This window comes from Ornithodoros turicata, chromosome 1 (genome assembly GCF_037126465.1).
Source record: "Ornithodoros turicata isolate Travis chromosome 1, ASM3712646v1, whole genome shotgun sequence".
NCBI lineage: Eukaryota > Metazoa > Arthropoda > Arachnida > Ixodida > Argasidae > Ornithodoros > Ornithodoros turicata.
Window position 1 is genome coordinate 108,218,148 of NC_088201.1, and position 13,380 is coordinate 108,231,527.

The following is a 13,380-nucleotide window of genomic DNA, read 5'->3' on the forward strand; positions in this document are numbered from 1 at the left end:
GCAGGAGTTCCACCATTGTAAGAGGCTGGTTATACGAATGTCTCTCCCCACCTTTGACTGGAAAAACGTGTCTTTCGGATTGTTGCTTCACGAGCAGGAAGTTCTTGCTGTACTGAGAACTACTTGATACATCATGAAAATGTTGACCAAGCACGTCAGCCTGCTCACCCAAGTTGCTACATGGAATACCATTGACCTGAAGCAAAGGAACTGAAAAGCCATTGTAGTCTCCTTTAATCTTTCGAAGCCTATCCCATACTATTTTGGACGGAGTTCTTTCTGTCAAAGAGGAAACAAAGCTACACCAGGACGATCGCTTCGCCTGCTTTCTGGTCCATTTGGCCTTTGCACGTGCCTTCTTAAATGAAAGAAGGTTTGCTGGTGTTGGGTATCGACGAAAGATGCCCCATGCACGGTTTTGTTCCTTGCGTGTTTTCTTGCATTCATGAGTCCACCAAGGCTTGGGGTGTTTGGGAAGACATCCAGATGTTTGTGGAATGGCTCGCTCAGCAGCGCCTATAATTATTTGGGTGACAAGATTATTTGATTCCTCGATCGGTATCTCAAAAGACAAGGGCGCCAAAATGGCTTCTTCTCTGAACACATTCCAGTCTGCCTCCGACAGTTTCCACCGTGGTGTTCGTGTCATGAGACTGTTTGTAGGGCCTCGGAAATGTAAGACTACAGGGAAGTGATCACTCCCCCGAGGATTCTGTTCGACTGACCAGTCAAGAAACTGGAAAATGGATGGGCTGCATAGCGAAATGTCTATGGAAGAAAAATTTTGTGTTGCGGAGTTCACATACGTAGATAACCCAGTGTTCAGAAGACAGAGTGACCAGGTTATGGATGTGTTAACCGCTTACAACCTTGTCTATGAAGCAGGACATAGGCTCGCTCTCCAATGGGTTCCCGCCCATTGCGGTGTCGCAGGCAATGAACTGGCGGACAGCGCCGCCGAAGCAGCTCTCTCCTCTCGGACACGGACGCGTATTGCACTGCTGAGAGGCGATCGGCGGTCCATACTTCGAAACCTTGTGACTCCTCTGGCTACCCACCAACGAACCGCCGACATACTACGCCACGCCATGCTGAGCAGAGTTGACCCAGCGCTCGCTTTCCGCATGCCAGCACATATCTTTCGTCAAGACACCGCATTAGTTCATCGAATGCGCCTCGACTTGGCCTTCACAGCACAGTGGCGCTACCGCTTGCGGCAAGTTAACTCTCCTTACTGCAGTCACTGCGGTGCTGTTGAAGATCTCGAGCACATTCTTCTCCATTGCCCACACTACCACCCTTCCCGCTCCGTGTGAATAAACATATACCCCCCCCTTCCCTCTCCGTACTCTCCGCCTCCCTCAACGAGCACGACTCCCGTCCCCTCTCTCTCACCAAACTGCTTGGCCCCTGGCCGCATCCAGCTCATCAACGCTCTGTCCTCATGGCTCTCTTCGCCTTTTTGGAAGCCACAGGACTTCGATCCTCATTGTAACGGGACCCCATTCCTTCATTCCCTGCTTCTCCTCCAGCAATGGGGTAGAGTATCGCCCCCGGCGATGAAACTCCCCACCCATTATCCTGAAATAAAGTTGTTTTCGGATAACAAACTTGGCAATCACTGAAGTATGTTCACTACATCAGAAGTATGTTATAAGTAGCTCCATCCAAATACTGAGAGTTGTTTGTGGCATCTCTATTGTAACCATAAAGTGGTTGTAAGCAGGGCTGCTATAACAGAGACTTGCTGTACATAATACGTATTCCTATTAGCACCACGCTATCATTGCGATTGCTTAATTTCCTTCAAAATCCTTGCTTTCCCAAAAAATTATGAAGATTGATTGGTGCTCCTTCATTTTTTTTGCTCACCTATGTTTTGCTGCATTCGTTATCTGATCATTTGATCTTCTTCTTTTGCACAGCAAGCACACCAGAGGACAAAGAGCTGCATGGTGCCGGTAAGCCATGCCTGCATCTACTAGGGGCAGATTTCCACACGTAATGTTGAACCTTTGATGTTGAAGATTTCAAACTTAATTCTTTTTCAAACTTAATTTTTTTTTTCAGAGACTGAGCTGGAGCCACCACCACTTGTCTCTGACCTCAAACCTTTCACATTGCTTGACAGTAATCATGTAAGTATGATTGTCACATATTGTAGACACAGTTATGACACAGTGCCTTATGGGTGGCCTCTAGTTTCAGTTTCACCTCAAAGATGGTGTAGTGGTGTCGACCAACCTTCTCGACAGGTTGCACAAATTAAAAGAACCGCAGAAGGTCATCCGAGAGGCCGCACAAGCAATCTGGGGAAACGAAGATCTCTTGGGAAGAACCGTCGGCGGAAGGCTTCGCCGAAAGACAGAAAGAACGTCGACAAGGTGGCACGCAGAGGCCTTACACCACAGAAAGTTGACGCCATTGCTGGTATGCGGCAGTCATAACCTTGGCATGCAAGTGTACCAGTGTGTATGCGATGAAGATTAAATGTTCCAGGCAATGAACAATAAGTACCGAAGGAGTAAAACAGCCCTCCTACTTTTTTCTTTCCCTTAGCAACTGTGAGGTACTGGGCAGACCTCCACAAAGACCTGATAGCTGAGAAAGAAATGGACATACGTGGGACCTTGAACGAGATGTCTACAATATTGTCAATGAAGATTCAGAATGTCAGGAAGACAGCCAAGCGTAAACTTCAAGTGTGACTATGGCGTTTGAAACGTGTTCCAGGGAACTAAAAACGTCACCGTGCAGTGTCTGCTGAGCAAATCAAATAGCGCTCACGTGTGTGTGAAATTCTTGGTTAACTCTTCTTAAGACCCCTAATTGCGTTTTTCAGTTTATTGTTTTTACATACATTGTTTTGATGGTGGTCCGTCCAAATTGCAGTTGATGCCCAGAGGTTCCGAGGCAATCTCTCTTAAAATTATCTGGCAACTTCAAGCTTTTTTCATGCACTGACAGGAATAACTTTGTTGATAAAACTTTCACTAGTGAAATTGCAGGCTATTGCTCTTCATGCAGCAGTGTGAGTTTGAGGAGTTAACACAGACAGTTAAATAAATATGTTGTGTTCTGCACTGAAGTAAGCACTGTATGCACTGAATGCTGTGTGATAATGTACTGAACAAAATACTGCAAACGCTGTTATAACGTTCTCTGCTTTCCCACGTGCGGTGTCATTTCTTCCTCCATGTACACACTATGCAGCAAGTAATGTTTTTTTTCCCCACCTACAAGTAGTTTGGTTTATGCAACGATTCCGACCTCAGAAACCAGTTGCAGCTAGATCCACCTAAAAAGCCACTTGCAGCCCGGTCCACTCTGGAAACCACTTTTTGGTTTCCAAAGTGGACGCACTACAAGCGGTTTCCAAAGTGGACATGGTTACAAGTGGCTTTCAAAGTGGATCTCAAAGGGGTCTGACTGAAGTGGTTTCTCAAGTGGGAATTGTTTCATGAACCACTTGCAAGTGGTCCTCAAGGGGATCCACTTGCAGCAGATTTCCAACTGGGAAACTAGCCTCATTAAAATTTGATCCTGCTACCATTAACTGGACAAGCAGTTTCTTAACTAACCGCAACCGTGGCAACAATTCGTGATGAGAACCTATCATATCACCACCATGCAGAGTTTGTCATGTTACAATCACATCACATTTTAATCTAGTGTGAAGCAAGGCCTTTTGGCGATCGGTCTTGTTTAATTACATGCCCCTCCGTTATGTAACATCACACTGGGGGTCTTCAACCTATGACAGATAAATAAATATACTGCCAAGTAAATTGTTTACAAGGCTCATTATTCCATTTCACCACATTACCCCAAGCAATTGTTAGAGTAGTGGCTCACGGTATGAGGCTCCCCACCAATCATCATTCAAACAAAGCTCATAATGTACAATCCTTTACTGAAAACACCGGCTTAACACAACGATTAAGAACAAAGACAGTGAACGTTTCGTCGCCTATCCGGGTGACATCATCGGTACAACAGAGAACGTTCAAAAACAACATCGAAGAAGTCAAATCGGTGGTGTGTATTCCTTTCATCCAAGGTGTTTCATACACCATTCGGAGGGCACTCTGCCCATCAGGCATTAAGACTGTGTTTAAATCAATGTACACTTTCGCAGCCACATTCAGAAAACCTAAAGATCGCACCCCGGCTCATGAGCAAAGCGGTGCTGTATATAAAGTTGAGCGCATAGACTGTGATGCAGACTTGTACGTATTTTGAGTACGTACTCAAGATACAGTATTTGAAATACTTTTTTCGGTATTTTGGTACTCTACTCAATACTTTTTACGGCAAGTATTTTTAAAGGATTTTAAATACTTTTTTCAGTACTTGCTACTCAGTACTCAAAATACTTTCCTTCCTCGTCAAACTGTATCCAGCATTGCTTCCCGCTGTGTCCATATCTTCAGCTCACTGGAACTTCCCCATTTTCTTTCTTTCTTTGGGGAGGAATCCGCACATGTGCCATTTATTGCCGTGTACAATAGAGGCCGTACGACTGGTTTTCCTTAGCAGTAGCCTGACGCTTTCTTCAGAAAATGGTTCCTATTCATAGGCGGTCCCCAAAGGATTAGGTAGTACAAGGAATTCCTGGCCTTTGTTGGTCCCCAAAGTGATAAACACGTCCAGAAGTAGAAGAACCCGAACTGACACACTGGAGGGATTACGAAGTTTTGGGTCAGAACATATCACCAAGGCTTACTCTGGGTCACCGAAGTCAACCGAACATTACTGGGCACCATGACTACGCTGTGTTCCGACCAAAAAGTTTTAAGCACGCCGTTCTTTCCGGTCTTTCAACCAAGGCCGGTTGGAGCTTTTGTGATTCATACAGGCAGGTTGGATCTATTTGAGAGACATCCACTACTAGTCTCTTTTACCATTTGCATTGAGCTTTCGAGAGCCGATTGGCAGTCCTTCGATCGCCCTTAATTCTCACCGTTGCCGCCTACAAGTCACTTCTCGGCCACGTTCGGCTGATCGTACGGCCACGTTCACACAACGCATTCCATTTACTTCCAATATGAAAAGTACTTTAAAGAGTATTTCAAATACTTTGTAGAGTATTTAGTACTCTATTTTAAATACTTTTCACGAGGAGTATTTAGTATCTTATTTTAAATACTTTTGCGGAGTATTTTGTACAAGTCTGCCGCAACCTATATCTTGGCGAGACAGACAAAAGACGCGGGACAAGATTAAAGGAGCACACAAGGGGCGTTGCCAGGGCTACGAATGCTACTCAATCCAGGACCGAATTAGTCCACTATTGTTGGCCGAATGGACATCTATTTAATTTTGATGGTATGGTAACCTTTCCACATGACTAGCAATGGGGCCCTAGAAAGTTCTTAGAGTCCCTGGTTTATCGGTGTGACGCATCAGCTTGTAATACAAACCATGGCTCCTATCGGATATGTATGAAGCCCTCATAGATAAGTAGGCTGATGTGCCCGTCTTTGGCCTCTGTTGTACTGATGATGCCACCCAGATAGGCGGAAAAACATTTATCGTTGTTTTTAATTGTTGTGTTAAGCTGGTGTTTGCAGTAAAGGAAGTTACATTATGAGGTCGTCACCCGGCTTTTGGAATATATTTTCAAATAAAGTTGTCGTTTTATAAAGCTCATTACATCGCAGAAATCGTTCTTATTGCGTATTGCATACCATTATTGCAGTCACATGGAGCACTGAAGGGCCAATTTCAAAAGTAAAGGCAATCTAATTTTTGTCCTTGCCGACATGGCACAGCGTATGCACCAGGTAGCTCCATTTCAGAAGCCTGAGAACACGCAAAGCAATTAGTGTGCTAGCATTAGATATTGTGCGCAGCATTACATATTTGCTTTTGCTAGGTCAACTAAGAAGGGAGGATAGAAAGGTAGTTAAAACCTGTTTCCACAAAACACACTCAGATTAATTAGAAATTTCCTGCAAGAAAGCTAAGGCTTTTCCAGATTACTAGAACATGGGTACCTGGTTATAAATAACAAGAATTGATAAACCCGAGGTCAGTGTTTCACACACCCTGCTTTCCATCAAAGCTGTTAAAAGGTGTGACCCCCAAGCCTGCGCAAAATTCCTCGAGTGTCTTCACTGGACGCTGTCGCTGTCCCTCTCACCAGGTGCCTTCTATAGGACTGAGCCATGAGTAGCCCCAGGAAAACACCAGGGTTTCTTTGAATTTTAGATGTGTCAGCTTTTGATTTACCCCTCCCCCCCCCCTTTTTTTTTTATGTAGTACCTGATTACTTTAGCCTTGTACTGCTTTGGAGATTAAGGACGTGGAGATAATGTAAGAGGTGGTACTAGGCTTTAGGCACAATCAGGCAAAGTGTGACAACATACCTTCTGAGAATGTTGATGTACCATTCACACAGAGGGAGTACCCATAATAGACTGCCCATAATAATGTATCCACGAAGTTTTTTAACTATTATTATCCATTCATTATTTCCATCTATAGATATGGGATCTTTGTTGGCATTGCGCCATTAAACTCCCAATCATCATCCTCTATAGAGATGGCAGTAACACCGGACAATCTGCAGCTTGAACACATCTGGGAACCGTGATGTACATGGCAATGACAAGCAGTCGCTAGACACACAAAATAGGTACCGTACTAACAAGTGACAGGAAACAAACAAATGACGGACAGTTGCAAAAAAACGAAACGTCTGGAAACATTACGCTGATATGAAGTGCTTAAAAACATGAGTTTACGATAATTATGCACACACTATCAAATGAAAAGATACTAATAACCGTTATAAAAAGAGAAACGTCGGAAACAATGCGCAGAAACAAGAAATACAAAACTACTAAAAGTTATATAACGCTCAGTCAAAGCAACGGTGTGGGCGAGTTGGTACATACTGACACAAAAAAACAGCGCAGAGACAGGACGTGAGAAGACAAACGAAGCGCTGACTAACAACTGTGGTTTATTGGGAAGGGGATGAAAACAAAACAACAACAAACAACCAACAGTAGTGGTTGACATACCGGATCTCATGGGAAACTAACTTGTTTTTATTCCTTCCCAATAAACCACAGTTGTTAGTCAGCGCTTCGTTTGTCTTCTCACGTCCTGTCTCTGCGCTGTTTTTGTGTCAGTTTATACAACACTATCAAATGAAAAGCTACTAGCAAAAGTTCAACAAACCAACTGCAAAAGTTCAAAAACAAAACATCGGGAACAGAGATGCAGAAACAAAAATACACGAAACTGTGGGGGAGTATTTACCACAATATGTGGTCAATTTCACTTATACTGCCCAAAATGTGCAAAAACTGATAAGTTCCAAGTATTGAAAGAGATACTTGTATTTATTTAGTGTTACTCAGAGCTAACACCAGAACATGGCGGTTCGACATTGTGATACCGCCATCCAACCTTCGCTAGCTAGCTAAGAAGTACCTCTACAAATGTACGTAACAGATACGATATAAGAGTTTCAAGGTTCTGCACAATTTCTGTTTCACAATGCCCAGTTTCGGAGTGGTCACTACACGACGTTCTCGTGAGGACAGCCTTTCATCCCAATTGTTTACGCCTTCTTGTTTTGGCTTCCACAAATCTCCAACACACAGTCACGGAAGCAATGCTTACCTCCCCCCACTGCTTGTGCCCTTTGACACTCCCTAGTAGTCTAGCTCCACCGACAGTAAGACTTAATTTGGGCATTAGGTGAGACTGACGTAATTTTGCAAAAAAAGAAAAGGGCTTTCAGTGATTAACGTCGAAACAGGCACAAAAGGGAAATTTCCAACTTCACACATGTTCAACATTCCCGGTGCAATGCATGATGGTGCACTTCCCATGTTTTTACTAGTGAAGGATACTTTCAAGGTGTATCTACAGACCTGTGAGTAATAAATGCTATATAACTTATGCTTGTGTGTTTACTACTGAGAGCCACATGAAAGATTGCACATATCGTCTTCACCTACAGTTGCACAGTGAACATATGAACACAAAAATATACATACAACCAACACATGCAACAAGGACATGTTGACTTTAGGCAACAGTTGCATTTCCTAGTGCAGCTCCTGCCATGTGACAACGTGCAACTTTGATGGACACGTATCTGGTAGGCTAACTGTGTTCTCAAACGTAATTCTTTTAATGGTAAAGAAGTCCGAAAAACAGGACGACATGAAACATACAGGTTGTTTCACAAAACATGTCATTCGGACTTTATAAATAAACGGGGCGACGGAAAAATACGGGGTAAACGGCATTTGTATGGCAACTAAATTAGCCACCTCGCAAAAATATTTTCACTTGATTTTAATTAAAAGAAATTGAATTTCTTTAATTGAACTCCAAAATATCCCAAGTCAACCTAAGAACCTAAGGTTTTTTTTTACAGAAGTAGAGATCCCGTAGCGAACTTAGTCAGATGCACCAAGAAATGCGCTCGATATTGCAATTGGAACTGCCCCAAAAAAGTCCCGAAATTGAGGCTTCAAAGTTTCGGGTATTCAACGGCGCACCAAATCAGTCGCAAAGATGCGTCGAGAGGAGGACATGCTCCTGCCCCCATGAAGCTAGAACAATTTATCGCCGGACAGGCGTGCAGCACAAGACGCGTCGATAAGAAGGCGGGTGACATTTTACCATACGTTGATAAGCGGAAAGAAAAAAAAAACACTCCGCCTCATTTTTTTTCGCCCTTTATCTTTTATGGGGGCAGGAGCATGTCCTCCTCTCCGCGCATCTTTGCAACTGATTTGGTGCGCCGTTGAATACCCGTAACTTTGGAGCCTCAATTTCGGGACTTTTTTTGGGCAGTTCCATTTCCAATATCGAGAGGATTTCTTGGTGGATGTGACTAAGTTCGCTACGGGCTCCCTAATTCTGCAAAACAAAAATGAGGTTGACTTGGGAAATTTTTGTCAAAAAAACAAAACTTGGGAAATGGGACTTGGGAGTTCAATTAAAGAAATTCATTTCTTTTAATCAAAATCAAATGAAAATATTTTTGCAAGGTGGCAAATTTAGTTGCCACACAAATGCCATTTACCGCGCATTTTTCCGTCGCCCCGTTTTTTTATAAAGTCCGAAGGACACGTTTTGTGAAACACCCTGTATATTTATCATGTAAGTTACAAGCTTTCACACAAAGTCTTGCTAGCAGAGCCAAGGCTCTGGACAAATGCTGTTACATAGATATTACAATAGATGTTACATCTCGTTCTGGTTTTGATATTTATTTATTTATGAATATACATCAAAGGACCTTGCAGGCATCACCCCAGACAACCCCGACAAAATTTATATGTCCAAACAATATTCGGAGATTGCCGAAGCGGGCATTCCATGTGAAGGCCTCAAAGATATATCCAAAGAATGTTAGAAGATTGTCGAAGAGGGCATGTCGGGTAGCATCCACAAAGATATGTCCAAAAATGCACCGAGAACACTGCGGTCGTGCCTTTCACTCCGGCGTCTGGGGGAGGAAATGTTGAGGGGCAAGTGGGGTTCGCGCTGGCAGTAGTCACATGACGCGAGCCGGAAGACGAATGGCGATAGAGCACGAAGCCCAGTCAAGACGCAGTTCAGTTAGTTGAAAGTGATGTGAAACCGCGGGAGTAGATGCAGCTGCTGGACTGCTTCATTAACTAATTGCGACGCAAAGTTTCTTCTTTCGTAAAAGCAAGTATGTTTAGTAAGTAAGTATGTAAGTAAGGTGTTTACATAATGGCGTGACCACATTGCTCAGAGTGCCAATTTTTAAACAATCTTGTCCTGCTTGGGTTGCTTATAGAAATGCTATCGGAGAAATACTGCATAATTATGAGGCAAAATCAGTGCAGGTTTACGCCTGGGTAATAACGTGGTAACTAACACAGAAGATAATTGCGTTCCCTGATTGAACGCGATCGGTGTGAATTAGAGACGCACAACGAACGCGCTATACATGAACGCGAGCGCTCTTTGGATTAGAGGTCTCCAGTACACACGTGACGCTTGTTGTAGTGTGGTCTGTGTCGCGAGAATAGCAAGTTAGTCCCCAAATATATCTCTTTTGTAGGCCTCCGAGAAGTAAACGCTTCCAAGATAGAGAGCGTCATCCAGTCCAACCTACGACATGCAAATCGAGTGTAATTGGAAGTTTGTAATTTTTGTAGATTACCAGAGTGAATAAAGTTTGCCAGAGCATTACACACTGACTCAGGAATTGGCTGACGCTTTTATTAGACTCATCATTTGTCCTCGTATGTGTGCACGTCTGCGTGGCGATCGAAGAAATGCAGCGTAATTTCACACGGACGTGCGAAACGTCTGGAACTTGTGCACATTACACTACATATGTAAAGTTTTGGAGCACCGTCTGGTGGGGTGGACACATCAAATAATGGTAGGTGCATGAAGGGTAATTAATAGCCAAGTGATACATTCTTGGGGTATTCCTGGGAATGTCCAAAGGTGTACCACAGGGACATGCATGTGCCTACCCAGGGACATTTGAATATTGAATATCCATAGAGGAATATCCCTGCATTGTTTGTGGGATGACATTTTGTTGCCTGGGACATGAGGGGGACATCAACATGGGTCACTTAACAAATACAGAGGTTACAAGCAACATACATAATTTGAACACAGACTCTGCTTTTTGTTTGTTCATCAGTCTTGCTCAAGAAATTGTTCATTGTAGCAACGGTACACAATGTCACGAAAGGAGTGCTTATCTATCGTTCGGCAAGACTCATTAAACAGGACTTTAGTGCTGTGTTTTAACACAACATGTTGAACTCATGAACCATCCATCATCCTGCATAGCTATAAACCATCCCAAATACAGATGCTGAATAATTGTTAATGAGATAGACAGAGAAGATAGATAGATAGCCTGTGGCGACTACACATGCTGTATCCTTGTAGAATCCAAAATTTTTGCTTTACACTGAATCGACAAGCAAAAACACTCGATATCGCTAAAAACCTAAGCGCAGGACAATTCATAAAGACGTGACTCAAGACACAGCACACTGACAATTACACAGTTGCCTATATTGCTTTTCCTGAGTTCAGAGTTGTGTATTGTGTCGCCTTTTTATGTGCTGCGCCCTGTACTGGAGTTTTTAGCGACTTTAATGCAGGACCACACCAATTTTGAGCGCCCAAATATTAACATAATTCGACAAGAACACGTGACTTACGTGTGAATATGGTCGCTCATAGATTCGCTCTGCCCACAGAGTTCAAAATATGCCACCTTCAGGACAGTCGTACTGAGGCATAGAAATTGGAAACCTTCGTGAGTTGTAATGCACTCATATTGCAGTCATTCGGCAGTGCTTTTGAGCTCCTTGTAGCGCCAGCATTCGGTCTCCTTCGGCATTATGACACACCAGCCGCACCGGCACCTTAAACAACCAGTGCGCATCAAATATGAGGACACAAAATTTACACAGAACGTTTACATGTTTGATCACAGTGTGCGCTAGCAACTCCGATCGCTTACCTGTCTGTCGAAGACAGGCGACTGATGGTGTTCGCCATGTTTGCTTCATCTGTGCCCTGTGTTCCTGGAGCTTTGACTTCGGCTCGGATTCGCAGCATCGGCGACGTTTCGAACTGTTCAGCATGCAAAATTTCCTTCTCGATCGCAGAAAGGTCAGAAAAAGGTTCCAGGCTCGAAGTCTCCGCATTTCTTGCTTCGACGTTCATTTCGAAGATTGCTTTCCTGATGCCGCCGCTCTCACTAACCCGCTAACAACAGAACTTGCGGTCCGGGCGCCCAATGAAACATGAGCCTCACGCTCACGTCACACACAGAGAAATTGGCGGAAATCCACAACAAAGAGGCAAGATTTTGGTGCCGATTGCGCGAGTTGAGGAGGAAAAGCCAAGCCGGTTTTCAGGTTCCCCATTTGGCAAACTTTGCTGCCACACACAGCTAAAATAATTCGCGATGTGGCTTGGAGCTATATTATACCTTCGTAATAGATGCAAACGAAAGATTTGTCAAACTTTTGCTCAGAGTCCCTTTAAAGGGGCCGTAAACAGGTACAAAAGGTGCACATTTCTTTGTGTTATATTATTGAAACTTAGGCAGTGAAAATTCCTTGCAATTACTAACGCTCAAAAACAAAAGGCGCTTGCATAAAGATGAAATATTCACTGCACTCGTTCGCATTTTAGCTCCGCCCCGCGCTCTAACTTTACGTCATTTTGACGTAGCGCTTTCCTCACCAATTACGATCGAGTGTTCCACATGATTTTATTTCAAATGCGGAATTAGACTAGATGAACGTGAATCCTCTTCTATTCAAAATCTAAACAGTTAAAGCCTCAAACTGAAAAAGAAATGCGTTTAATTTAGGTATCATACGCGCACTACGTTTTCTGGGCAGTAGCACGCAGCACACCACGAGCGCGAATGAATATCCGGGACTACAGTTCGGGAATCTTAGGTAAGTGTATGGTAGGTGCGCGATAGAACATCTTCGTCATCTTCGAATGGTTCCGACAAGTGGGCTGCCGTACTTTGGTTTGAGCCACGCGGCATCGCGTCACCAGCTCGTGTGGTACAGTGGATAGCGTGCTGGCCATGTCACGTCGTGACTGGGAGGAACCCGGGTTCGAATCGCGTCATGTGATAGCAGCCCAACTGTTGACGTTTGCCCCAGCCGGAGATGTTGAAGATGTCATGACGTTGAATTTCGGAACCACGGAACGCAAAACGTCGTTTCACAGAAACAAACTGAGTGCTCCGACTCACAGCTGATAACGAAGTATGTTTATTGGCTGGTAATTTGAAACGTCATGTGCGCAGTTCGGCCCCCCGATTGGACGGCAAAACGCTACGTAGCCATGTGACGTACGCGTGGTAGAGAGAGGTTCGCTGGTTACTCATCTTTGAAAGCAGTTATATGGGTCAATGAGCTGGCACGAGCCGAACGAAATGTATATTTGGGTATTATGATCTGCATTCTTTCATGGGGTATCGTTATTTCAGAAATGTTTGGTGGCCTGTTTACGGCCCCTTTAAGGGAAGGAAGTAGTGTCCAGCAATCGAGTGAATTGTTGCATTTGCATTTTTCATATTTGCAATTTCCAGATGGCATCAAAGAGAGATTTAAACATGAAACTGAAGCCAACATTAACAGCAAGTTGGGAAAGCACCTTGCTAGTGCAAGTGATTATGATGGAGGACGAGTCAAACGACAAAAACGTCTTGAAGGGCAAGGGAACTTTCCAGAGGATCTTCTCCTGACACCGTGTGACGAAATGTTCTCAAGAAATTTGTATTTGTTGAATTTCCACCACAATTCGATTATACGTGTGCAATACTACTTCAATGTGTGGCAAAGTTTGTCATAACCTGGTCAAATG

At 43.8% G+C, this 13,380-nt stretch overlaps 2 long non-coding RNA genes across 4 annotated transcripts in view; one reads left to right on the plus strand and one right to left on the minus strand.

Moving 5' to 3' along the window:
- LOC135378540 (uncharacterized) overlaps positions 1 to 13,380 on the minus strand; it is a 114,092-nt gene that overhangs the window by 30,420 nt on the left and 70,292 nt on the right. The window lies entirely within an intron of this gene.
- LOC135367518 (uncharacterized) lies at positions 2,068 to 3,282 on the plus strand. Of its 2 annotated transcripts, none has more exons than XR_010414484.1 (3): positions 2,068 to 2,138; positions 2,209 to 2,430; positions 2,560 to 3,282. It is a non-coding gene; the product is annotated as an uncharacterized LOC135367518 (long non-coding RNA). The 2 variants fall into 2 exon arrangements; XR_010414485.1 differs by having other exon boundaries at positions 2,070 to 2,138; positions 2,231 to 2,430.